The sequence below is a fragment of the Meriones unguiculatus genome, chromosome 19, assembly GCF_030254825.1.
Source record: "Meriones unguiculatus strain TT.TT164.6M chromosome 19, Bangor_MerUng_6.1, whole genome shotgun sequence".
In the NCBI taxonomy this organism is placed as follows: domain Eukaryota; kingdom Metazoa; phylum Chordata; class Mammalia; order Rodentia; family Muridae; genus Meriones; species Meriones unguiculatus.
Window position 1 is genome coordinate 23048630 of NC_083366.1, and position 27203 is coordinate 23075832.

The 27203-nt window shown below is 38.2% G+C and overlaps 1 pseudogene; it reads left to right on the top strand.

The window, feature by feature from the left end:
- Window positions 1-80: 80 nt before the first annotated feature.
- On the top strand, window positions 81-27203 carry LOC132649332 (estradiol 17 beta-dehydrogenase 5-like; annotated as a pseudogene).

The window sequence follows — 27203 nt, forward strand, 5'->3', positions numbered from 1 at the left end:
GTCCCAAAAATTTGCTTAGAAACATATGTGCAGGGGACACAATCATAAAAGACATTTTACCTATATATCTGTGATGGTGAATGGAATTATCATTATCTTGGAAGTAAGAGTTAGCAAATATTTATTAATAGGTTTCTCTCTAGCATAGCAAGGAATAAGGAAGCATATGTTGTGTAGTAGAGAAAGTGAACCATACATAGGAAAGGTGAGCTTGAATCTCAGTGTTTCTCCAGGAACCTAGACATTGAAGTATCCTTGTGAAAGGGTTGATGGGAGATGAGGGGAAACCACCCTTCAAGGAACATAGACTCTGATGAAGGAAAGATCTAGGAAAGACATGCTGAGCAAATCTCTTCTTGGAAAATATAGATCAATAACCTTTGGAAAGCATACCTAATAAAAGTATGAGTTGCATTCAGTATACCCTCAGTCTAGTGATTTACATCAAATCCAGAGACCAGAATGTGCCCAGGAAAAGCAATCATGTGTAGGAACCCTTATTTAAACTATTTAATGTCATTTTTAAGTTTTTTGAATTTGTCAACTTATTGAAACCCATTTTTCAAGAGGTTTTTTTTTTTTTCTCGAATGTGTCAAATCAGCTTACATGAACAAAAGGAAACCCTAAACTTCAGAGGATAATGAAAGCAATGAAATAATAAATATATAACAAACCAGGAGCTTTATGGTCTATCTAATTTAGAGTTGCTGGACCTCCCTGATATTCCTGAAGAATTCTTCAGACGCCAGAAAAAGACAGTTCCAGTCTGAAGTTCAGACTCAAGGAAAGAACAGTGAAGATCACATATCAGCAGATGGCCAAAGGTAGGCGTAAGAACTCACCCAACAAAAATCAAGACACCATGGTCCCTTCAGCATCCCCCCAAATCAATAGATATTTTAATTCAGTCGTGAAAACACAGGAAAATGACTTTAAAGCTATGCTTATGCAGTTATTAAGGAAACATAAAGAGGAAATAAGCAGAGCTCTAAAAGAAATACAGAAGACTATAACTGCCCACATACAGGAACAATTAGAGAAATAGAGAGAGGAAACTAATAAAAACATAGGAAACACATTCACTTAAATGAAGGAAGCAAAACATGAAAACAGAATTTCATGAAGCAAAACATGAAAACAGAATTAGAATCTATAAAGAAAACACAAACAGAGAAAATCCTGGAACTGGAGAACTTAGAGAAAAGATCAGGAATCACAAAGGCTTACCTTTGTGATTCACCAATAGAATACAAGAGATGGAAGAGAGAATCTCAGGTGCTGAAGATGCCTTGCTGAAATTGATTCCTCCCTCAAAGAAAAGTAAAATCAGAAAAGTCCCAAACACAAAACATCCAAGAAATCAAGGATGTCATGAAAAGACAAAATCTAAGAATAATAAGAATAGATTAAAAAGATGACTCCAGTCTCCAAGGACTGGAAAATGTATATATATATATATATATATATATATATATATATATATATATTTAGGGCAAAGATCAAATTTATTTATTTATTTATTTATTTATTTTTTCAATGCAGTTTATTCAGGAACCTTGAACAATCATCTGACCCTGGGGAAAGCCAGCCCACAGCTTAAATAGCCTCTGAGTAGCCAACCCAGGCATGCCACGTGGGCAATGCAGATAGGTTCACATACATGGAAGCAAGCCAGATCCTCAGCCTTAGCCAAATGTGGAATTGTTCATGACAGAGAGCACTCACCATCGGGAAGGTGGAAGGCGGAAACCAGCTCCATCTTTAAGGCACAGCATTCTGCAGCTCTCTACAGTTCCCCCTTTTTGTTTTAGACGCATCAGGCAAGAGTAGAGGTCTGATCTCTGATATTAGAAATTGGGACTTTGTACCAATGTTCATTTAGGTGTCATAGACCCAAAGAGCATCAGACCCGTCTGATACCTTTTTCTCAGAAGCGGGACCTGGGGCATCAACCCGCATGCAACCAGACATGCTCTTCTCTGGGTCCAAAGCGGGTGACCCTGAGTGCAGTGCTTAGCCTCGCATCCTGAGCGTAACATTTTAGCTTTTTATGGTAGCCAACCATCCTTGGGGAGAATGTCCTGCTTCAATGGCTGTAAAGGCCTGAATGATCATGGCTGCATCACACTGTTGTGAGACTCTAATCTTGCATATATACCACAGGCAAACCAAGGAGACCAACACCAGAAGGCCTGCTAACGCTCCCATGCCCGCCCATTCCTTCAGATGATTCATGGCTGCAGCAATCTATGATGATAATCCTGTGGCTAGTCCTGCGTCCACTCTGGTAGAATTTACTGTGACAATGGCCACTCTCAGCTGCTCCATCGTAGTATCGAATTCTCCAGTCTAATTACCTAAAATATAGCTCGACAATTGTTTAGACAGATTTGCAGCACAGGAAAAATTCTCATGTTATATGCTAGTGACTCAAAGTCCAGCATATTTTGATTGACAGCCAAGTTGAGCGATTTGCCATAGGGTATCAATTTGCTCCTGCACGAGGTCAATCCTCTGATTGAACACCATCAAGCTTCCTTTTAGTTGAACATTAATTCCTTTATGTACAACTAAGGCATGAGCGTGGACCCTAACTAAAATGTCCAATCCCCATCCGGAAAGGCAAAGAGGATGGACATCAGAAGAAGAAGAAAACAGGAAACAACATAGGAACCTACCACAGAGGGCCTCTGAAAGCCTCTGCCCTTCAGACTATCAAAGCAGATGCTGAGCCTGATGGGCAACTGTTGGGCAGGTGAACGGAATTTTAGGTAAGAACTGGGAAATAGTAAGAGCTGGAGAGGACAGGGTCTCCACAAGGAGAGCAACAGAACAAGAAAATTTGAACACAGGGAACTTCCCAGAGACTCATACTCCAACCAAGGACTATTCATGGAGATAACCCAGAACCCCTGCACAGATGCAGCCCAGGGCAGTTCAGAGTCCAATTGGGTTACATAGTAATGTGAAGAGGGACTGCCTCTGACATAATCTGATTGGCCTGCTCTTTGATCACCTCCCTGTGGGGGGGAGCAGCCTTACCAGGCCATAGTAGAGGACAATGCAGCCACTTTTGATGTGAACTGACAGACTAAGATCAGAAAGGTGAGGAGAACCTCCCCTATTAGTGGACTTGGGGAGTGGCATGCAAGCAGAGGGAGGAGGGAGGGTGGGACTGGGAGGAGGAGGGGCTTATGGGGGCATGCAGAATGAATAAAGTGTAATTGATGAAAAATTTTAAAAAAAAGGAAAAAAAATAATTTAAGAACCTTAAATGACTTTCAAAAGTGGAAGAAAACATGGAGTTAGTCAATTGGCATGGAGCACATCCCCTGGGGGCAATGGTCTCCTGAACCTACTCAGACCTCGGACACCACCACTGCTAGTTCTAGAACTGACGCAGGATGTTTCAACGAGGTGGTTAAGGCTTCTCATAATATTTCCTATAAGCCCACACCTGTTTGTCTATATCCCCCATTTTTATTCATTATTAGCCAGATAGAGCCAAGTAATTGTGGTAATGATACTTGCTTTTTTGCCCAATGCTGGAATGCTAGTAAATTTAGGTATGCCCTGGTTACTCGCATGCCTCACAGGGTGCCTGTGCCCGTTGATGCCCCTCACGCTATGACTCTCTTCAGACAGAAAAGGGATCTTGGAACTACAGCCACCATTGTTACTGCCAACTCATTGGCGGCTGTTGGAGCTACCACCTGGGCATTAGCCATGAGTCATACTGGGCAGACTGCTCAGACCCGGAAAATATTTTTAAGAAAGTCATAGAAGAAAAGTTGCCCAACTTAAAGAAAGAGATGTCCATAAACATACAAGAAGCCTACAGAACACCAAATAGACTAAACCAGAAAAGAAATACTTCATGTAACATTATAGTCAAAACACTAAACCTACAAAACAAAGAAAAGCTATTAAAGGCAGCAAGGGAAAAAGGTCAGGTAACATATGAAGGTAGACCAATCAGAATCTCACCAGACTTCTCATCAGAATCTATGAAAGCCAGAAGGGCCTGGGCAGAGGTCATACAGTCTTTAAGGGAACGCAGATGCTAACCCAGACTACTATACCCGACAAAGTTTTCAATCAAAATAGATGGAGAAAACAAAATATTACATGATAAAACTAAATTTAAGCAATGTCTTCACAGCAACCCAGCCTACAGAAGATACTAGAAGGAAAACTCGAATCCAATGAAAACAACTAGACCAAAGAAATTATAGGATACAAAAAATTTCCACCAAAAATTAAGAGAAAAAAACAAGCAATGAATCACAGTGAGACCACCAACTCCACAATGAAAGGAACTAATGTTTATTGGTCTCTATTATCTATCAACATCAATGGTCTCAACTCTCCAATAAAAACACAGAACAAGAGAAAGGATGTGGAAACAGGATCCAACATTCTGCTGCGTCCAATAAACACACTTATGCAAAAATGATAAATACTACCACAGAGTAAAGGGCTGGAAAATTGTTTTTTTCAAGCAAATGGACCCAGAAAACAAGCTGGGGTAGCTATCCTAATATCTAATAAAAGAGACTTTCAACCAAAATTAATCAAAAAAGAAGAGGAGGGCCACTACATTCTCATCATAGAAAAATACCAACAGGAGGACATCACAATTTTGAAATTTATGCCCAAATAAAAGACCACCTACCTTTTTAAATGAAACATTATTAAAGCATAAATCACACATTGATCTAAACACCTTAATAGTGAGAGACTTCAACACTCCACTCTCTCCAAAGAACAGGTCATCCGGTCAGAAGCAAAACAGGGAAACCAGGGCACTTACAGAGGGCCTCAATCAAATGGACCTCATAGAAGTCTACAAAAATTTCCACCCAAACTCCAAAGAGTACACCACCTTTTCAGCACCTCATGGAACCTTCTCCAAAATAAACCATATTGTTGGTCACAAATCAAGCCTCAACAGATACAAGAAGATTGAAATAATCCCTTGTATCCTATCTGATCACCATGGACTAAAGCTGGACCTCAACAACAACAGAAACAGCAAAAAGCCTGCACATACATGGAAACCAAACTACTTGTTACTCAGTGAGAGCTGGGTTAGGGAAGAAATAACGAAAGAAATTAAAGACTTTCTATAATTTAATGAAAATGAAGATACAACATACCCAAACTTATTGGACACAATGAAGGCAGTGCTAAGAGGAAAGCTCATAGCATTAAGTGTCTTCAAGAAGAAATTTGAAACATCTAATTCAAGCAACTTAATGGCCCAACTGAAAGCCCTAGAAAAAAAGAAGCAGATATACCCAAGAGGAGCAGAAGGCTGGAAAAAAATCAGACTCAAGGCTGAAATCAAGCAATTAGAAACAAATAAAAATATTCAAAAAATCAAAGAAACCAAGGGCTGGTTCTTTGAGAAAATCAACAGGATAGACAAACCCTTAGCCAAACTATCTAAAAGGCAGAGAGACACTGTCCAAATTAACAAAATGAGAAATGAAAGGGGGGACATAACAAAAGACACTGAGGAAATCCAAACAATCATTAAGTCTTACTACAAAAGCCTATAAGCCACAAAATTTGAATATCTAAAAGAAATGGACAATTTTCTTGATAGTTTCCATCTACCTAAATTTAGTCAAGATCAGGTAGAAAGACTGAATGGTCCTATATTCCCCAAGGAAATAGAAGCAGTCATCAAGATTCTCCCTTCCAAAAAATAGTCCAGGGCCAAATTGTTTCACCACAGCATTCTAACAGACTTTCAGAGAAGAGCTAACTCTAATTCTCTTCAAACTATTCTACAAAATAGAAACAGAAGGAAGATTATCAAACTCATTCTATGAAGCCACACTCACCTTTGTACCTAAACCACACAAAGACCCAACAATAAAAGAGAACTTCAGACCTACCTCTCATATGAACACTGATGCAAATATACTCATCCACCATGACCAAATGGGCTTCATTCCAGGCATTCAAGGGTGGTTCAATATAAGAAATCCATCAATGTCATCCACCGTATAAACAAACTGAAGGAGAAAAACCACATGTTCATCTCCTTAGATGCCAAAAATCATTTGACAAAATCCAAACCCATTCATGTTTAAAGTCTTGGAGAAATCAGGGATACAAGGCACATACCTAAATGTAGTAAAGACAATATACAACAAGTTTATATCCAACATCAAACTCAATGGAGAGAAACTTAATCCCACTGAGATCAGGGACAAGACAAGGCTGCCCACTCTCTCCATATCTCTTCCACATAGTACTTGAAGTCCTAGCTAAAACAATAAGACAACTAAAGGAGATCAAGGGGATACAAATCATAAAAGAACAGGTCAAAGTTTCACTATTCCCAGATGATAGGATAGTATACATGGGTGACCAAAAAAATTCAACCAGAGAAATCCTTAAACTGATAAACACCTTCAGCAAAGTAGCTAGATACAAAAATCAACTAAAAAAATCCAGAAGCCCTCCTGTATACCCAAGACAAAAGGGCCGAGAAAGAAATTAGGGAAACAACACCTTTCACAATAACCACTAATAACATAAAGTACCTTGGGGTGACTCTAACCAAGTAAGTGAAAGACCTGTTTGGGAAAACCTTCAAGTCTCTGAAGAAAGAAATTGAAGCAGATACCAGAAGATGGAAAGATCTCCCATGCTCATGGATAGGTAGGATTAACATAGTGAAAATGGCCTTCTTGCTAAAAGCAATCTGCAGATTAAATGCAATTCCCATCAAAATACTAACAGAATTCTTTAGAGACCTTGAAAGAAAACTTCTCAACTTTATATGGAGAGAAAAAAAAAACAAGAATTACCAAAATGGTTCTGTACAACAACAGATCTTCTGGAGGCATCTCCATCCCTGATCTTAAGCTGTACTACAGAGCAATAGTAATAAAAACTGCATGGTATTGGTATAGAAACAGAAAAGAGGATCAATGGAACAGAATAGAAGATCCAAAAATAAACCCACACACCTATAAATACTTGATTTTGACAAAGAAGCCAAAATCTTTCAATGGAAAAAAGACAGCATCTTCAACAAATGCTGCTGGTCTAGCTGGATGTCTACATGTAGAAAAATATAAATAGATCCATATTTATCACCCTGCACAAAACTAAAGTCCAAGTGGATCAAAGACCTTAATATAAAACCAGACACACTAAATCTGTTAGAAGAAAAAGTGGGGAAGAACCTTGAACTCATTGGCACAGGAGACAACTTCCTGAACAGTCCACCAACAGCACAGGCTCTAAGAGCAACAATCAATAGATGGGACCTCATGAAACTAAAAAGCTTCTGTAAAGCAAAGGACACTGTCTTCAGAGCAAAACGACTCACTACAGGTTGGGAAAGAATCTTCACCAACCCTAAATCTGACAGAGGACTATTATTCATTATATATAAAGAACTCAAGAAGTTAAACAGAAACAAATTAAGTGATCCAATTAAAAAATGGGGTAGAGATCTAAACAGAGAATTCTCATTAGAAGAATATCAAATGGCAGAGAAACACTTGAAGAAATGTTCAAGGTCCTTAGTCTTCAGTGAAATGCAAATCAAAAAGACCCTGAGATTCCATCTTACATCCATCAGAATGGCTCAGATGAATTACTCAAGTGATAGCACATGCCGGAGAGGATGTGGAGAAAGGAACCTTCCTCCACTGATGGTGGGAATGTAAACTTGTACAACTACTTTGGAAATCAATCTGGTGCTTTCTCAGACAATTAGGAATAGCACTTCCTCAAGATCCAGCTATACCACTCCTAGGCATATGTCCAAAAAATGCTCAAGTACACAACAAGGACATCTGCTCAACCATGTTTGTAGCAGCTTTATTTGTAATAGCTAGAAGCTGGAAACAGCCAAGATGACCCTCAGATGAGGAATGGATATAGAAATTGTGGTACATTTACACAATGGAATGTTAATCAGTGATGAACAACAAAGAAATGTTTAAATTTGTAGGTAAATGGTGGAAAGTGGAAAAAAAATCCTGAGTGAGGTATCCCAGAAGCAGAAAGACACGCATGCTATACATTCACTTATAAGTGGATATTAGACATAGAATGTAGGTTAAACAGACTAAAATCTGTGTACTTAAGGAAGCTAATCAGGAAGGAGGATTCTGGCTAAGATGCTCAATCCCCATTCAGAAAAGCAAAGAGGATGGACATCTGAGGAGGAGAAAATAGGGAACAGGACTGGAGCCTACCACAGAGGGCCTCTGTAAAGCTCTACCCTGCAGGATATTGAGGCAGATGCTGATACTCATAGCCAAATTTGGGGGAGAGTGCAGGGAATCTTATGAAAGAAGTAGGAGATAGTAAGACCTGGAGAGTACAGGAGCTCCACAAGAACAGAAACTTATCGAAAAAGTCTGGGCACAGGGGTCTTTTCTGAGACTGATTCTCCAGCCAAGGACCACTCATGGAGATGGCCTGGAACCCTTGCACAGAGGTAGCATATGGCTGCATATCCAAGTGAGCCTCCATAGTAATGGGGACAGGGACTGTCTCTGACAGGAACTGATTGGCCTGGTCTTTGATCACCTCCTTCAAGGAGGAGCAGCCTTGCCAGGCCACACAAGAAGAGCCACTTCTGATGAGACCTGATAGACTAAGATCAGAGGGAAGGGGAGGAGGACTTTCCTTGTCAGTGGACTGGGAGAGAGACAGGGATGGGGAAAAGAGAGGGAGAGTGAGATTGGGAGGGGAGGAAGGAGAGAGGTACAGGAGGGATACAAAGTGAATAAACTGTAATTAATAAAAATGAAAATAATTAAATTAAAAAAATTATACATCTCCTACAAGAAAATGTTCAAGTTGTGGGTCAACCTTTAATCAACTGTTGATTTTTTGTGGAAACTATGAATACAATTTGTTGGTTTTTTATACAACAAATTAAAAAAAAACTGCATTAGTTAGCAGAAGCAAAACAAAAAATTATTCTACATCTCCAGATACCACTTCTTCTCTTTCAGGTGTAAGGACACTCACTGACTTACTAGGGAGGAGTCTGTAGTGTTACTCTCAGTCTTTCCATATTTGGTATGACATTCCCACTGAAACATGACCACTTCCTGTTATTTGCTGTACAGTATCACTCTATATAATTGTCAAGCTCTTCTACACAAGATAAGTGTGGACTCAAAGTTCAGGAAATAAATCACTTATCATACAATTAACCAGTCAGTGACCAAAATTGGATTCTAAAAATATAACTCAGCGAATGGAGCAGACCATCTCCTACCACTTCCATTTATGAACACCTCTGACCTTGTACTATAAATAAAATATTATTTAAATATACTGATTATAGTAACCTTTACTAGATCATGTTTACTATACTTAAATAGTTTTTCTAATAAAACATACTGACCGCAAATTATTGATTTTCAAATCAGGTAAATAAGAAGATAGTAAAGAAACAATATTAAAATGTTCAATGAAAAAGTTATGTCAACATAGAATTCTGTGTCTAGGGAGTTGATTTAAATACATCCTTTTATAAGATATCAAATAGCTTCCATATTCCAATGTAAAATTCTTCACTTCTGCAAACCCCAGAAGCTTCATTTCAGTTGTTCTATTGTTTTTTCTTGTATCAGTGTGTCAAGTTTAACAAAGTATCTCCATTTCTAGTAATTTTAAAGGAGTTTTCCATGGCTTGGAATAATGTTAAACAATTCTACAAAACATAGAAAGTGTCTCTGTGTTCCTCCAAAGAGTAAGGTGAATATAGATCAAAGTAACCTACTAAATATAGTGTAAGGCTGCAAAAGGAACAGATATCATTAACAGAAAATTTTAACATGTTAGTAAAATAAATTCTAATTTTACAGGTGATAAATATGGTTATTTCTGGAGGAAAAAGATGGGAGAAAAATATATTTTATATTGTAAATATATTTCATAATATCCAGAACGAAATCATTAAAAGAAAGTTTGAGCAACTTATTAGCAAAGGAAAAGTTATTTAAGTTTAAGAAAGCATGATCTAGTAAAGGTGCCTCTACATAATCTGTGTGCAAGTAATATTTTATTTACAGTACAAGGTCCAGAGGTTGTCAGAAATTAGTGTAAGTGGTGATTGTTCACTCCACTCACTGAATATTTTTAGAATCCATTTTTGGTCACAGACTAGTTGAATGTGTGATGAGTGACCTATGTCCTGAACTTTGAGACCACATTTATCTTTTGTACAACAGCTTGATAATTATATAGACAGCTATTGTGAATATAATAAAAGGAAGTGGTTACATTTAGTGTAAACATCATGCCAAATAAGGAAAGATTGAGGGTAACACTTCAGTCTCATCCCTGGTAAGTCAGCAAGTGTCCTTACACCTGAAAGAGAAGAAGTGGTATCTTGAGATGGGAAATAATTATATATTTTGCCTTCTGCTACCTAATGCAGTTTTCTAAATTTTGATGTATAAGATGTCAATTTCAAACTTTATTCTATTTATAGTTTCCACAAAATAGAATTAATTGCTTAAACATTGACTCCAACTTGAACACTTTCTTGTAGATGTATAACTTCTTATGTGTGGATCAGTGCCTTTGAGTACACGCATTACTGCTAGTGTTGATGTCTTATGTAGAGAGAATGGTGCCACTGAAAAGTTGACATCATACAAGCTGTCTATTACAGTTCATAACAACACACTGAACCTTAGATGGCACCTGGGACCATTGAGTCCTCCTCATTCCACAACATAATGACTGCAGATGTCTATGGGTTTGCCACATACTGAGGGTCATCTTATATGCTTTCCTTGGAAAGACTCAGGATGTGTTAAGCCAGGTGCTTGTGTAATAGCCCATGAATTAAAGACTTGGGTGTCGAGGCTCTAAACAGGTTCAACTGAAACAGCTTCATCACAGATTCTGTAAAGTCGGTGCTTTGGGAATTTAGTGCATTTTGTATGACTTCACTGGGAGAAGGCTCATAGAAGATTAGACATTGATTCTTCTCATGACCATCCCTCCCATATTTTCATATATAAATTTCATCCTTTCAAGTTGTATAAAATAAGTACTACCTGATTATAAGTCCTTTGAGTCCTTCTAGAAAATAATAATGAATGTCATAGGAAACTACAATGACAATGGCTAACCCATTCTTCTCTGGGATTGAAAAGGTCCCTGGGTTGTTCTGTTCATGATACTCAACAGGAATCGCCTTGCCAAACAAGGATGAAATCTTCACAGACAACCCACCCACATTATAGAAAAAGTTGGCATTTGCGAAGTTTTTTTTTTTTTTTATTGTGTGTGAATGATTTCTCAACATTTGAATGTATAAATACCAGGAATATGGCAACACAGGGACCAGACTCCATGAGATGCTGGAGTCCACCATATTTATGCCATTTATTTGTATGAGATGAAGAGGAGATAGGACTGGCCATCTAAAGAATGTTTGAAGGTGACACAGTTCAGAAAAGACACTGTTCTATACATCAGAATGATTGCATTTTATGTGTGCTGAGTAATGATACGTTGAAGTGAGGTTTATGAATTCAGATTAGTAATCGTTAGTGAACAGTGGCATATTTCTTATAGCAATCCACATATTGCAAACTGTGTTGAAGAGAAAGATGACAGCTTTCTCATCAATATATTGAAATATATTCAGTTCCTGCTTTCTGAGCCTGATTTCACGAGAACTACAGAAGATATCAACTTTTTTCATGTCCTAGATTGTTTTATGAAACTTTTCTTTGTCCTTTAAATTTTGTGTCTCCTTATCAATGTCTACATGAAACAGAACATTGTAAACAAACACTTTTGCTGTTAAATAAAACATAGCTAACTTGCCTTCTATCATGTTCAGAAGCTAATATAATGCTCAGAATATCCATCCAGTTATATTAGAGTGAGACACTAATTCTTCCAAATTAAAGTGAGTATACTGGACCCTTTAGCTACTTTGCCAGTTCAATGAAATATAACTCAGATAATGACATTATTATTACTTGGACAATGTATAAGAGAGTTTACTTATGTAAACTAAATTAAAATATTTCTGGATATTTTGATCTGTGGCCATCAATTTCTAATCTGTTGAAAGATACCTATTAGAAAAAATAAGCTAACAACATCTTATTATTTCTTAATTAACTACACATCATATTCTATAACCTCTGGAAGCTTAAGTCTGCTTTCCATCATGAGGAACTATTAGGTTTTTGTTGAGAATGATCACTGAAGACACCTCATTTGCCCCTAGTGGATTGACCCTTGCATTTTTTTTTTTTTTTTTTTGCCAATATCACGGAAAGTAGGCCAGTTGAATTTTCAAGTATATTTCAACTCTGCCATCAGATAAGCTTCCATGTTCCTGATTGGTTGAATCAAAGTTCTACAATTTTTTACAGACATAGTTGTTTGAGTTTTAGGATGACATCAGCTCCTTTGTACAAATGAGTTGATTGCATTATGTGGAAGAAACATCGAAACCATTACTAACTTTGACATAAGTAGCTTTGATTCATTATAAGTTTTCACTACTTATTATCTTCAGATATGTCTGCTTATTAATTCCTTCTTCTACAAACCATTTGTGGTAGGGGAGAGGTATCATTGGACACTGGATTAGGCAACCAGAGCACCCACCCAGGATGTTAAATTTAATTTGTGAGACAGTATATTTTCAGTAAAAGGCAAAGGGTTTTTTTATCTCATGTTTTTCTGTTAACATAATCAATTACATTCAGTTTCAAAAAACTGAGACGCATGAGGAGGACATTTTTAAAACTCAACCAAATTTTTTCAGTTCAGAGAGAATTATGACTCATACTTTCTATGTGATCCTTTTATAATGCACATCCCTATTGCACACATATCTTAGACTACTTTTTCTGTGTTTGCAATTTATTTTTATTAATTATAGTTTATTCACTTTGTATCCCCCTGTAGCTTCCCCCCTCCCCTCCCAATCACACCCTTCCTCCCTCTTTCCCACCCATGTCCCTTCCCCAGTCCACTGATGAGGAAGGTCTATCAGTCTCAGGAGTGGCTGCATTGTCTCCTTCTGTGGCCTGGTAAGGCTGCTCTTCCCCCAGGGGGAGGTGATCAAAGAGCAGGCCAATCAGTTCCTGTCAGAGACAGTCCCTACCCACATTATTATGGAACCCACATGGATAATGAACTGCCATAGGTATCCTCTGTGCAGGGGTTCCAGGCCATCTCCATGAGTGGTCCTTGGCTGGAGTATCAGTATCAGAAAAGCCCCGTGTGCCCAGACTTTTTAGATCTGTTTCTGTCCTTGTGGAGCTTCTGTACTCTCCAGATCTTATTATCTCCCACTTCTTTCATAAGATTCCCTGCACTCTCCTCAAATTTTGGCTATGAGTATCAACATCTGCCTTGATACCCTGCAGGGTAGAAACTTTCAGAGGCCCTCTGTGGTAGGCTCCTGTCCTCTTCCCTATTTTCTCCTCCTTGGATGTCCCTCATCTTTGTCTTTCTGGATGGAGATTGAGCATTTTAGCGAGAGTCCTCTTTCCTGATTAACTTTTTTAGGTGTGCAGATTTTAGTCTGTTTATCCTATATTCTATGTCTAAATCCATTTATGAGTGAGTATACAACATGTGTGTCTTTCTGCTTCTGGGACACCTCACTCAGGATGCTCTTTTCTAGCTGCTCCCACCTCTCTCATTCTCCAGATTCATTGCTTTCCATTTCCTCTTCAGAAAAGAGCAGGCCTCCATGTGAGAACAGCCAAACCGGGCAAAACAAGATATTGGTGCAAAAGAGAAGAAATGGAATATGTTTTCTCAACTGGAAAATAAAACTGGAATTTTTCTTTACTTTTAATCTTTTATTCTTTTTTGTGGCTCAATCTTTGAAAAAGTGATTCATAAATATTTTGTTTCTTTTGGGTGTGGCTCTGTAAGAACTGGATTTATTGTAACAAGGAAATACTAAAATATGGATCTTAATTTTCTTCCAGTCTGAAACAATAAACAATTGTTCAGTCAATGTCTATTTATGAAAGGCAACCTGCCTTCATAAATAGAATACCCTGCCCATTCTTCAAGCACATTTATAATTAATAAAGTTTTAAAGATTGAAGTGAAAAAATACATGAAATTCAGTGTGTTCAGTATGAATAATAAACAAATGGAAAATAAAATCAGTAACTTTTGGAGTGACAGATAAAATAGGTATAGCTAACATGGATGGAGACAACATGGGCTACTGGGAGTCTGACTCCCCAGGTAACTCTGTTGGTCTAGCTTGGTTTTCTGTTCCACCAGGATAGAACATGGAATACCATGTAGTTAAACAGAATAAGACTGGACCTGTGATTAGGAGGTAACCATTACATTCTATAAGTGATGCTTTTGTTTGCTCTTTTAGGTACCCAAGAGTAAGGCTACAGAAGTGACCAAAACAGCTATAGATGCTGGATTCTGCCATATCGATTCTGCCCATATGTATCAAAATGAAGAGGAAGTAGGATTAGCCATCCTAAACAAGATTGAAGATGGCATTTTGAAGAGGGAAGATATATTTTGTACCACAAAGGTACAGTGCATATGGTATCCAAATGAATTAACTGTAATATCTGAAGGGACATTTATATGATTTAATTGATAATTGTTAGTGATCTGTATATTTAACTCACATATTGCATGTAGAGATGAACTCAGAATAAGACAATGAATGTTTTCATCACTATTTTGTTTAGATTTAAGAATTTAATTTGATGCCTCTGGACTTTTGTGTCTCAGTTCATAGGAATATGATGCAACACAGACTATGTAATACCTTCCTTATGTCCTGAATAACTCTCAAAACATTCTTATTACCATGGAAATATTTAGTTGTGTTTTTACCAATAAGGGAGATATTCTTTTTTTTTACAATGTGAATATTTATTTTTTAATTTAATTTTAGTTTATTAATTATACTTTATTCACTTTGCATCCCCCCCCATAAGTCCCTTCCTCTTCCCCTCCCAGTCCTACCCTCCCTCCCCCTTCTTCACGCTTGCCCCTCCCCAAGTCCACTGATAGGGGAGGTCCTCCTCTCCTTCCTTATGATCTTAGCCTATCAGATCACATCAGGAGTGGCTGCATTGTCTTCCTCTGTGGCCTGGTAAGGGCCACAGAGTGAGGTGATCAAAGAGCAGGCCAATCAGATTATGTCAGAGGCAGTCCCTCTTCCCATTATTATGTAACCCACTTGGACATTAAATTGCCATGGGTTACATCTGTACAGGGGTTCTAGGTTATCTCTATTCCTGGTACATGGTTGGAGTATGAGTCTCTGGGAAGACACCTGTTTTCAAATTTTCTCCTTGTGGGGTTCCTGTCCTCTCCAGATCTTACTATTTCCCACTTGTTGCATAAGATTCCATGTACTCTACCCAACAGTTGGCCATAAGTCAGCAAATAGTACTGGTCTAACTGGATGTCTACATGTAGAAAAATGCAAATAGATCCATACTTATCACCCTGCACAAAACTAAGGTCCAAGTGGATCAAAGACCTCAACATAAAATCAGATACATTAAATCAGTTAGAAGAAATAGTGGGAAAACCCTAGAACTCATTGGTACAGGAGACGACTTCCTGAACAGAACACCAACAGCACAGGCTCTAAGAGCAACAATCAATAAATGGGACCTCATGAAACTGAAAATCTTCTGTAAAACAAAGGACACTGTCATCAAAACAAAACAACTGCCTACAGATTGGGAAAGAATCTCCACCAACCCTTTATCTGACAGTGGGCTACTATCCAGTATATACAAAGAACTAAAGTAGCTGAAAAGCAGCAAACCAAGTAATCCAATTAAAAAATGGGTACAGTGCTAAACAGAGAACTCTCTGTAGAGGAATATCGAATGGCAGATAAACACTTAAAGAAACGCTCAACTTCATTAGCCATTAGGGAAATGCAAGTCAAAACTACCCTGAGATTTCACCTTACACCCATAAGAATGGCCAAGATGAAAAACTCAAGTGACAACACATGTTGGAGAGGTTGTGGAGAAAGGGGAACCCTCTTACATTGCTGGTGGGAATGTAAACTTGTACCACCACTCTGGAAATCAATCTGGCGCTTTCTCAGACAACTAGAAATAGCTCTTCCTCAAGATCCAGCCATACCACTTCTAGGTATATATCCAAAAGAGGCTCAAGCACACAATAAGGGAGATTTTCATAAGCCAAAACTTTTAGTGCTTAGAACAATATAACTAATGCTGTTTGAATCATATACAAAATATAATGAAATGTTCAAAATAATTACAGTTGTATAAAATAAAGTTTTCATAAGGAAGAAAAATATATCGCCTGACACCAGGATCAACATATGGTCTCTACATGCACATGATCAAGATCAGCCAATAAAATGCACACACACACACACACATACACACCCCAAAGAGAGTCAGAGAGAGAGACAGAGACAGAGAAAAAGAGAATGACAGAGAATAGTTTTCCATCATGAGTTTATTAATTCAGTGAAAGATAATTTTAATGGTAAACATTATTAGTCATTGATAAAAATTTTGGGTTTTGAGCAATATCCTATTTAATTCATAATAAATACAATCCAGTTTACATAGCTTACTGAATTTAAAACATTTAGGAAGAAGTGGTATATTTTCCCCTTAATGAAGCTGTTTCAAATAAATGGAGAAGATAACTTTGTATCAAGTAAAGTAAAAAAAAACAAAATTGTTACAGTTTATAAATCCAAACTAACTGTCATTACTTGACTTTTGTAGCTTTGGTGTACTTTCCATCGCCCAGAGTTGGTTCAGTCTTGCCTAGAACAGTGATTGAATAAACTTCAGTTGGACTATGTAGACCTCTACCTCATTAATTTCCCAGTGGCTCTGAAGGTAGGTGATTTGCATCATCAAAAGTACTTAATCCTCTCCAGCTCTTGCTATTTCCCACGTCTTACTTAAAATTCCATTCACTCTGCCCAACAGTTGGCCATCAGGCTCAGCATCTGCTTTAAATAGCAAGAGCTGGAGAGGACAGGAACTCCACAAGAAGAGCAACATAACAAGAAAATTTGAACACAGGGAACTTCCCAAAGACTCATACTCCAACCAAGGACTATTCATGGAGATAGCCTAGAACTTGTGCACAGATGTAGCCCATGGCAGTTCAGTGTTCAAGTGGGTTACACAGTAATGGGAAGAGGGACTGCCTCTGACATAATCTGATTGGCTGCTCATTGATCACCTCCCCCTGAGGGGGGAGCAGCCTTACCAGGCCACAGAAGATGACAATGCAGCACTTCTGATGAGAACTGATAGACTAAGATCAGAAAGAAGGATAGGAGGACCTCCCCTATCAGTGGACTTGGGGAGGGGCACACATGCAGAAAGGGGAGGGAGGGTGGGGTCGGGAAGGGAAGAGGGAGGGGCTTATGGGGGGATACAAAATGAATAAAGTGTAATTAATAAGAAGAAGAAGAAAAAGAAAAAAGTACTTAATCTCTGATGTCAGCATGATTATCTGTGCTCTGGGCTGGTTGAAGTAAGATTCTGTAAATTTCTAAAAACTCAGATTTATTGTAGAAATTACTTTATTTTAACAAAGACTCCAAGCAATGACAAGATTTTGGCTTTTAAGTATACTTGATAAATGCTTATGTTTGTTATTTCTTACCTATATATTATTCCATGTTGATTTAGTTTTGTGAAGACAATTTTTCACTGATGTTGGTTATGTCTTCAGTGCAGGTTGCACTTTTAGGTCATCAATAAATCTCTGACTCTATTTTAAAGCATTAGAGTTAATCTTAAAAGAGTCTTGTTCAGATTGAGTAGAGAGTTCACTTGGTAAAGTACTTGCCCTGAAAACTTGAGAAGCTCAGAATCTGCGTGTAGGTGTGCAAGCGCAAAAGTCTAGTGCTGGGGAGGTAGAGGAAAGAGGAATCTCTGTATCTTTCACAGATTAGCTGGCTTAATGGAAAACAGCTTCAAGGCCAATAAGAAATCCTGTCTCAAAAAATCAAGGTAGATACTTTCTTGAGGGACAAAATCAGAGACTGATCTCTGTCCTCCCTACTCATGTACACGTATATACACACAAAAACCTGCACAAACTACAGCACACACATACACACACATATACATACTGAAAACAGCAAAAATAACTTTGTCCACTGCTTTCTTAATTGCTTGATGACAACCATTCAGAAAAAAAGTAAAAAATAATGATAAAAACACCAGTTGTGCATCTTGGGTTCCTTCTTGCTGCCATTAATGGCAACGTTGTTGTCAACTTTCAAAGTGTGAGGAAGTAAACAATCCCACAGTTCAACTAGGACAACCCACTAAAGATCAGAGATGTAGTAATTACGAACACCAATAATATATGTAAGAAAATAGAACTCTATCACACAAGGACATTCCTTTCAATTCTATATCTACAATTCATTTCAAGTATAATTTCAGAATGATCCTTATAGCTGATGGAATACTGTTTCAGTCACTTCTCTAGCTGTGGATCGCTGTTGTTTCTGGGGAAATGTATCTGTCAAAAGATTAATATTTGTTTGTTTTCCAGCGAGGTGAAGAGTATTTCCCAAGAGATGAGCATTGAAAAGCTGTATCTGACACAGTGGATCTCTGTGCAACCTGGGAAGTGAGTGCTAAAATTAGACAACAACAAAAAAATGCACAGAAAGAGTGGTCACAACTCCACATATGAGAGTGGAGTGTGCCTTCTGTGATGTAACAAATCTTCTAAATGAGGGATGGTTTGATTCAGAGCTGGGGGAACATGCATTTTTTTAAATATAATTTTTATTTTTTATATTAATCACAGGTTATTTTCTTTGTATCCCAGCCATAGCCCCCTCCTTCATTCCCTTCCATTCCCACCCTCCCTCCCTCATCTCTTTCCTGTCTCTTTCCAAGTCCACTGATAGGAGAGGTCCTGCTTCCCTTCCATCTGACCCTAGCTTATCAGATATCTTCAGGACTGGCTGCAATGTACTCCTCTGGGCCTAGCAAGGCTGCTGCTCCCTTGGGGTGAGGGGTGACGTCAAAGTTTCAGCCATTGGGTTCATGTCAGAAATAGGCCTTGTTCCCCTTACTAGGACACCCACTTGGATACTGAGCTACCATTGGCTACATCCGAGCAGTGGCTCTAAGTTATATCCATAAAACCAAGGGTCCTTGGTTGGAGAAATATTCTCATAGAAGACCCCTGTCCCCTGGTATATTTGGTCCTTGTGGGGATCCTATATTCTCCAAGTCAGAGTAACTCTACCTTCTTTCATAGGATTACCTGCACTCTGCCCAAGGTTTGGTTATGAGTCTCAGCATCTGCTTTATTACACTGCTAGGCAGAGTGTTTCAGAGGCCATCTGTGGGGAAATTATTATGCAGAAAAGAATCACATGGTATATACTCACTCATATAAACATACAACATAGAATAAACCCACTAAAATCTGTACATATAAACATACTAAGCAAACGAGAGGACCCTAACTAAAATGTTCAATCCCCATCATGAAAGGCAAAGAGGATGGACATCAGAAGAAAAAGAAAACAGGAAACAACCTAGGAACCTGCTACAGAGGGCCTCTGAAACCCAGAAGAAGACAACAGGAAACAACCTAGGAATCTGCCACAGAGGGCCTCCGAAAGCCTCTGCCATGCAGACTGTGAAAGCAGATGCTGAGCCTGATGGCCCACTGTTGGGCAGAGTGAATGAAATTTTATGTAAGAAGTAGGGAATAGTAAGAGCTGGAGAGGACAGGGTCTCCACAAGGAGAGCAACAGAACAAGAAAATTTGAACACAGGGAACTTCCCAGAGACTCATACTCCAACCAAGGACTATTCATGGAGATAACCTAGAACCCTGACAATGCAGCCACTTCTGATGAGAACTGATAGACTAAGATCAGAAAGAAGGAGAGGAGGACCTGCCCAATCAGTGGACATGGGGAGGGGCATGCATGCAGAAAGGGGGGGAGAGGGTAGGACCGGGAGGGAAGGAGGGAGGGGCTTATGGGGGGATACAAAATGAATAAAGTGTAATTAATAAAAGTTAAATAAAAATAAGGCAAAAAAGAAAGAATTTGTTTTTCTAAGGAGAGCACAATGTCCTTTGGTTAATGTTATTATTTTCTTACAACTTTTATTCTTCCCAAGACTCAATTCCCGTTAGCCTCTTTTTCATTTCTTGGCAATGTGATTTCTAACAGTAAAGTGTTGCATTTATAAGAATCTATCTCCAGTTGTTTAATTTATCACTACCCTTTTCCTCCCCAGGCCATAGATAAGTGTAAGAAAGCAGGATTAGCCAAGTCCATTGGGGTGTCCAACTTTAACCACAGGCAGCTGGAGATGATCCTGAACAAGCCTGGACTAAAGTACAAGCCTGTGTACAACCAGGTGAGAATCTTCTCTTTTCGTTCTTTATTCCCATCTTCCTCCTTCACGTTAGTGGCTGGTAAGCTCTCCTGTATTGCTCATCTTCATTTTGTAGAATATCAGACACTGGCAGCAGAGTGTTCATTCATAGGGCATACACAACACTGGGTTGTGTTTTGCTCTGTGAACTCTCAGTAGAATTATTGGTAGATTCTTTTCTTAGTTGTGTATAAATTTTAGAGAGTTTTGGATGATTATGTTAGACTGTAGTGACTGATCAAACTCCAAAAGGAAGATGAACTTATCAGACATGGGAAGAATGTACAATAATTAACAGGCAGGTGTTCTAAGGACCTGTGCTTGGCTAGGACTGAGAAAGCTTGTATTGCTAGTAAACAAGGATGCTGTGAAAGGAGCATATGTTGTTGCTTTCAGTTTCCATGAAGTTCAGTTTCCTGACTGAATTTACTTACTTGATATCTGACTTGTCCTGTCTTACTTGGTTTCTAACTTGTGGAGCAGGATTTGGCTACATTAAAATTTACAGTAGACTTTGAAGCTCATCCAGGCTAGAGGTAGGGTACTTCCTGCTTGTGATACTATTTAGGTATATGAAATTAACACCTAAGACTTCTGAGTAACACTTCAGCTGACTTTGTTCCTGAGCATATTTCAATTTCTTCCCCTGGTATGAGGCATCAAATACATTGAGAAATAGTTCCTTTGTATCTATTTAAAAATATATATATCTAAGATACTTTTAAAAACTTGCATTGGACAAGTTAAGAGTTCTATATAGGAAAAAAGAACTTATGTCCATATTTGGAATATGGTGACTAAACACCATAGGTATTTTTTAATTTTAAAAATTATTGTGCTCACAGTAATAAAATCTTTATGGTACTGGATTAGAAACGGACTGGTGGATGAAGAAAATCAAACAGAAAACTCAAAAATAACACATCCATGGATACCTGATTTTTGGCAAAGATGTCAAAACCATACAATGGAAAAAAAGAGACATATAGCCAAACTTTAAGCAGAGTGCAGGGAATCTTATGAAAGAAGGGAATTATAGAAAGACCTGGAGGGGTCAGGAGCTCCACAAGAGAACAACAGAAGAAAAAAATCTGGGCCCAGGGGTCCTTTCTGAGACTGATACTCCAACCAAGGAACATGCATGGAGGTAACCTAGAACTCCGGCACAGAAGTAGCCCATGGCAGCTCAGTGTCCAAGTGGGTACCCTAGTAAGGGGAACAGGGGACTGTCACTGAGATGAACTTCGTGGCTGGATCTTTGATTACCTCCTCCTGAAGGGGGTGTAGCCTTACCAGGTCACAGAGGAAGACAATGCAGCCTGTTCTGAGGAGACCTGCTAGACTAGGGTCAGATAGAAATGTAGGAGGATGTCCCATATCAGTGGACTGGAGGAGAGACTTGAGGAGAGAAGAGGGAGGCAGGTTTGGGGAAGGATGAGGGAGGAAGCTACAGCTGGGATACAAAATGAATAAATTGTAACAAATAAAAAAATAAAAATTATAGTTTTCTCTATCAAAAAATTTTATTTCTGTAATTTTATTAAAACAAAGCAATCTAAAACACTCATAAAACTTGAATTGCTGCTACAGATCATGCACATTTCTTCACCATGTTCAAAATGTTTATATTTCACCTGGCTGCAAAGTTCAGGTTCTTACATACAACAAACAGGTTGCTTAGTCTTTCAAAGTTGGTTGCAGGTATACTACCAACCTCTACTTTTTAAATATTTTGGGTTGACCAGGTATGTGTGCTTTAACAGAAGATCATTGTTTTATTGTAAGCTTGTACAATTACAGTTTAAGTCTGAGAGGTATGTTGCACTAATAGTAATAATTTTCCCTACAATAATGTCATTATTGTGCTGTGATCCCAAAATTAGACTCAACCATGCAGCATGCATTTATGAGTTATCCCATTCTTGATGCCCATTTGACTGTGTGGTAATGCTGGTGTTAGGAATATCTCTTCTGTTAAAAATGTATTTTCCTCCATTGCACTCATTGTGACATAGATGCATGAGAGGGATTTGTATTTCATGGCTAATTTTCATCTAATAGTTGATAACTCACTGGTGATCTTGCCAGAGTTGGTTATTATGTTGGGATTTGGAAATGTTAACCATTACCTTTACCTACTTTCTTTATATTTTTCACTGATTGTTTACTGAAAAAACTCATTGTGGAGTATAAATAGATACACTACAGTTTTCCTTAGAAGTTAGATAAAGTTAATGCTTTTGGTTACAAGTGTTCTAGGAGACATTGTAATTATCATCAGCAGTTACATAAAGTTTTATATTCTCTCTCTGTCATATGTGTGTAAGTGTCTTTCTCATGTACTAATTACTATGAATTTTTTATTTGCTTCATACATATAAAGTGATATTTATTTTTTTAATTTCCTATTTTTTTAGTTTTTTTTAATTCTTTATTAATTACACTTTATTCAATTTGTATCCCTCCTGTGGTTTGCTCCCTCATCCTTTCCCAGTTCCTCCCTTCTTCTTCCCATTGCATGATGCCCCTCCTCAAGTCCACCGATAGGGGAGGTCTTCTTTTCCTTCCTTCTGATCCCAGTCTATTAGTTCTCATCAGGAGTGGCTGCATTGTCTTCTTCTGTGGCCTGGTAAGGCTGCTTCCCTAAGGGGGAGGTAATTAAAGAGCAGGACAATCAGTTCATGTCAGAAACATTCCCTGTTTCTATTGGATACCTAAGTGCATGGGATACATCTGTGCAGGGGTCTTAGGTTATCTCCATGCATGGTCCTTGGTTGGAGTATCAGTCTCAGGAAAGACCCCTGTGCTCAGATTTTTTGCTTTTGTTGCTCTCCTTGTGGAGTTCCTGTCCTCTCCAGATCTTACTGTTTCCCCCTTCTTTCATAAGATTCTGCACTCTGCACAAAGGTTGCCCTTAAGTCTCAGCATCTGCATTGATAGTCTGCAGGGCAGAGCCTTTCACAGATCCTCTGTGTCAGGCCCCTGACTTGTTCCCTCTTATCTCCTTCTTCTGATGTCCAGCCTCTTTGCCTGTCTGGATAGGGATTGAGCATTTTAGCAAGAGTCCTCCCTCTTGATTAGTTTCTTTAGGTGTACAGATTTTAGTAGATTTATCCTATATTATATGTCTATATGAGTGAGTATATACCGTGTGCATCTTCCTGCTTCTGGGATTGCTCACTCAGGATGATCTTTTCCAGATCCTACCATTTACCTCCAAATTTCATGATTTCCTTGTTTTTTATTGTTGAGTAATATTCCATATTGTAGATATACCACAATTTGTGCATCCATCCCTCCACTGAGGGGCATGTGGGCTGTTTCCAGCTTCTGGCTATTACAAATAAGACTGCTCTACAAACATGGTTGAGCAAATGTCCTTATTGTGTACTTGAGCCTCTTTTAGATATATGCCTAGGAGTGGTATAGCTGGATCTTGAGGAAGCACTATTACTAGTTGTCTGAGGAAGCGCCAGGTTGATTTCCAGAGTGGTTGTACAAGTTTACATTCCCACCAGCAATGTGGGAGGGTTCCCCTTTCTCCACAACCTCTCCAGCATGTGTTGTCACTTGAATTTTTGATCGTAGCCATTCTGATGGGTGTAAGGTGAAATCTCAGGGTCCTTTTGATTTGCATTTCCTTTATGACTAAGAACCTTGAACATTTCTTTAAGTATTTCTCTGCCATTTGATATTCCCCTATAAAGAATTCTCTGTTTAGCTCTGTACTCCATTTTTTAATTGGATTACTTGATTTCTTGCTGTTTAACTTTTTGAGTTCTTTATATATACTAGATATTAGTCCTCTGTCAGATATAGAGTTGGTGAAGATTCTTTCCCAACCTGTAGGCAATCGTTTTGTTCTTAAGACAGTGTCCTTGTCCTTTGCTTTACAGAAGCTTTTTAGTTTCATGAGGTCCTATTTGTTGATTGTTGCTCTTAGAGCCTGTGCTGTTGGTGTTCTGTTCAGGAAGTTTGCTCCCTGCATGATACTGACATAGAAACAGACTTGTGGATCAATGGAATCGAATAGAAGACCCTGACATAAATCCACACAATTATGGATACCTGATTTTTGACAAAGATGCCAAAACCATTCAATGGAAAAAAGATAGCATCTTCAACAAATGGTGTTGGTCTATCTGGATGTCTACATGTAGAAAAATGCAAATAGATCCATACTTATCACCCTGCACAAAACTAAAGTCCAAGTGGATCAAAGACCTCAATATAAAACCAGACACACTAAACCACTTAGAAGAAAAAGTGAGGAAGAGCCTTGAAATCAAGTTCTTCTTTTATTGCTCTATTTAATACTTGAAACTCTGAATACTCAAAACTCTCTCCGAAATCAGTGTACTCTTTTTTAAAACTATCTATTGTGTAATAAGATGGAGCTTTGTATAATATAGCAAGCATCTTTCCACCATCCCTCTGCAGGTGGAATGTCATCCTTAACTCAATCAGAGCAAACATCTGGATTTCTGCACGTCAAAGACATTGTTCTGGTTGCTTACACTGCTCTAGGAACCCACCGGGATTAACCCTGGTAATATGGACATTGGAAATTAAGTCCCAGGAAATAATTGCTGGCGTATTTTCAGTCTTGCAATTCTATGTTTCTTGAGTTCACACTCAAATGAACTGCAAGCAGGGAGACTTTTCTTTTTGTAGAGAATGAATGATGGTAATGGTTTTGCAGTTAGGGACAATATTTGGGTACCCTCGTCTCAGAAGTTCTTGAGAAGCTAAATACATAGACTGAGGTTTTCATCGTTACTCCCCTCTTATTCTAGGGTGGACCAGAGCACCCCTGTTCTATTGGATGATCCAGTTCTTGATTCCATGGCAAAAAAAATATAAGCAAACTCCAGCCTTGATTGCCCTTCGGTACCAACTTCAGCGTGCAGTTGTAATGCTTGTGAAGAGTCTCAATGAGGCGAGGATCAAAGAGAACATGCAGGTGATGTCAGGATGTGGGTTTCTTTCACTCACACAAATTCACTATATGTAGTACCTCTCCAACTCATGATGCTTGTCTAAACATAGTGCTTCTATCTTGTATTTTTCAGCATGTGCACTTTTAAAGCATTCTATCCTTTGTAGAATCACCTTTGTTTGCACTGTTACACTGAATAAGGATTGGGTTGAAAAGGAGACCTTGGTCTCAGCATTGCATTGAATTGTTCTGCTTAGTTTTAACTGTGAACTTGACCTAAACTAGAATTGCCTGTGAAGAGAATCTTCATGTGGAATTATCTAGAGCAGGCAGGCCAAGGGAAAGTGTTTTCATGTCTAATCTTAGATCAAGAACAACATCCCATCTGGAAAATTCAATTAGCAAGTTGAACTTTAGGAGAGGGAAATATCAACTGTGCATTCACAAAAGAGAGTGTGGGTACTCTTACATTCTTTTCTGTCTTTCGTTTTTCAAGACCAAGTTTCTCTGGTAGCCTTGGCTATCCTATTGAACTCAATTTGTAGACCAGGCTGCTCTCAAACTCACATCAATCTGCCTGCCTCTGCCTCTCTGATTGCTGCGAATAAAGGCATGCACCACCACTCCTGGCTACACTCTCACACTCTTACTGTCAGTGCATTAATTACTCTTTATACTTAGGGGAATCATTGGTTTCACCTTTTGATGTGTTTGCTGAAAGATCTTACAAACTCTATTTCTCTTTTTTATTAAATATTATCATGCAAAAGAACTTCTTTTCCACGTGTTGAGATTTCCCATGGGTATCTTTCGTTGTTAGTTGCTATTGTGTTTTCCTTTGTGGAACACACCAATACCGTTCACCTCTATCCAATCATTGTCTTTCTTTTCCAGTTATGTGTTGACTTCAGGTGTGAATGAAAATATTTCCAAAGTTTCAAAACTGACATTAAGGTATTTCATCGGCAAGTTCATGTCCGTTCTCATTCCTATTGTCTCTTAACCTATATATTTTGTCTAATGTTTTATTATTTGGTAATGAGTCTAGCAGTACTGAATGACATCTCTTCTCATGTCAACTTTTACTTAAACACATTTTGGGGATAAATACTTTTGTGTACTTGTTGAGTTGCCTTTTTTTGTATTTTCATGAGAGACCTTATGTTTTGTTTTCTAATAAATAGATCCATATATTTCTACATTAGGAAGGTCAACCATGACATTGATAATCTACTTCTGCTACCGTATGCTATTAATGAGAAGTGAGAAAAATGGATATCACAAGTCTTGGCTAATTTTAGTTTCATGTACACTACAGGTCGCAGGTGTTTCCTGACATTTTAGTTTTGTGTTTGCTCTGTGTTTTGGGGGGCATGTGGTTCATTCTGTAGCTGTTGTGTATTTTCTGATCTGAGACAATCTAGTGTTCATGTTGCTATGCAGCTAAAGATAACTTTGGATTACTAACTTTCCAATTCTACCTTTCAAATCTGGGACGATGTGCATATGTCTCAAAACATGGTTTGTCTCGATATTTTTCTGTCATAAAAAGTAATGTGCCAGATTCTACCCAGAGTGTTTAGTTTACATGTTTGTTTAATATTTTTGAAGCTCTTAATCAGTTTGGAGATCATGGCCTTTTAACAATATTGTGGTGTCTAATTCATGATTATGATAATAATTTCGTGATATGTAGATGAGCTTTTACACAATACACTAAATTTTATAATTTTCACAGGGAATTTTGTATAACTTCTGTTTCATTTATTTATAAAAACACATTTTGTTTTTAAAGAATATTTTCAGTTGTTTTTAAATGTAAATTTCAAGTATA